The sequence below is a fragment of the Echinops telfairi genome, unplaced genomic scaffold, assembly GCF_000313985.2.
Source record: "Echinops telfairi isolate 266 unplaced genomic scaffold, ASM31398v2 ScPeMD7_7474;HRSCAF=8512, whole genome shotgun sequence".
Taxonomy (NCBI): Eukaryota; Metazoa; Chordata; class Mammalia; order Afrosoricida; family Tenrecidae; genus Echinops; species Echinops telfairi.
In genome coordinates, this window is record NW_022111378.1 from 4,808,247 (window position 1) to 4,810,400 (window position 2,154).

Below are 2,154 nucleotides of genomic sequence, written 5' to 3' on the forward strand. Positions count from 1 at the left end.
TCCTAACAGGAAAGCACTCGAGAAAAAATTCAGTATTCCAGTTGCAATCTTGAATGACTCAATGTGCAAAATAGTGAATGATGCAGGGAGCCCCAAAAGAAGATGGAAAGAATCAACAGAGTCAACTGCACCTAAAAGGACTCCTCGACATTCAAGCATTTTAGGAGGCAGCATAGAAGCAAGAACCACTGTGTTAAGGGAGAATGTTAAAGCTGCACTGAAAGCATTAGCACAAAGCAAAGCTCCAGGAATCGACAGAACAGCGATGAAAATGTTTCAACAGGCAATTGGAGCACTGGGAGCACTTACTGGTCTACAATAGGAAAGTTAGAAGACAGACTTGGTCAACTGACTGGAAAAGATTCATATTTTCACACATTCCAAAGAAAAGTGATCCAGTAGAATGCTCAAATTATACAATGATGTCAGTGAGATCACATACAATAAAACATTGCTGAAAATCGCTATAGCACATTGACAGGGAACTGCCCGTTGCAGGTCAGATTCAGAAGAGGACATGAAACGAGAGATATCATTGCTGATGTCAGATGGTTCTTGGCTGAAAACAGAGCATACCCCAAAAAATATTTACTTGTGTTTTATTGACTATGTCAAGGCATTTGACTGTGTAAAACATAATAAACTATTATTATGCCCTTAGAAGAACAAGAATTTGAGAAATTTCACTATGCTCATACATATCCTGTGTATCAATCAAGTGGCAGTTGTGTGACCAGAACAAGGGAATACTGAGTAGTTTACAACCAGGAAAGGTGTGCATCAGCATGATGTCTTCTGACCATACTTACTCAATCTGTATGTTGAGCAAGTAATCAGAGAAAGTGGCTTATATGAAGAAGAATGTGGCACCAGGTCTGGAGGAAGACTTATTGGGATATGCAGATGACCCAGCTTTGCTTGCTGAAAGTGAGGAGTCCTTGAAGCACCTGCTGATGAATGTCAGGGATTTCGGCCTTCAGTAAGCCAATGTCAAGAAGACCCAAATCTTCACAACTGGACCAGTATGTAACATGATGATAAATGGAGAAGAGGTTGTCTTGCTAAGGTCCACAATGAATGTTCATGGAGCAGCAGCCAAGAGACGAAAAGGCACATTACACTGGGAAAATCCGCTGCACACGGCCGGCAAACCGAGGATGTTTCTTTGGGGAATAAGTTGAAACGGACACAAGCCATGGTATTTTCAATGGCCTCATACGCATGTTACATTTGGACATTTAAAAAGGACCAGCCCCCCCCCAAAAGTGATCCATTTGAATTTTGGCGCTTATGACGAATATTGAAAATACCACAGACTGCTCAAAAGACAAACAAATCTGTCTTGGAGGAAGTATAGCCAGAGTGCTCCATAGAGGCAAGTGCTCTGTGGAGACAAGGTTCATAGAGGCAAGTGCCCCATAGAGGCAAGGTTCATCTTACATATTTTGGACATGTTGTCAGGAGAGACAAGCCCCTGGAGAAGGACATCCTGCTTGGTCAAATAGAAGGGCCATGTAAAAGGAGAGCCCTCAAGGAGATGGACTGACCCAGTGGCTGCAGCAATGGGCTCCAGCATAGGAACACTGGTGAGAACGGCACAGGGCCAGGAAGGGTTTTGTTCTGTTGTGCAGGGGGTTTCTGGGGTTCAGAACTGAGTCAACGGCACTTAACAACCACAACAGTACTATAAACTTCAGCCTGTGGGCACCGAGCCCAAAGGATCAACCCATACTCAGCAGAGGGCAATTATAATGAATCCTGTTAATAAGCACTCACAATTGAATCTGTCAATATCTTTACCCAACTTCTCTTACCCAGATTCCTCAGGAACATGTTGTCTGTAAGAGTTACCAAGACTATAGCTGGAAGAGCCCCCATTAAATAATTCACTACATTGAACCCTGACAATACCAAGCAAATAAAAGTAAAATAAAAACCTACAATGTCTTGAATATTTAATGTATTTAAGGTCCATGCCACGCATATTCTAATTAATATCAATTAGATTGTGTGTTCAAATAAATTATGTTGAAACTTTAACTCTTATACCTGTAAGTATATGAGAAGGTTACTGCTACACCCCCCACACAAAAAACTGGATTTTCCCCCAAAGCTTTGTATTTAAATTTTTTTACAAAACAACCTTATCACCTT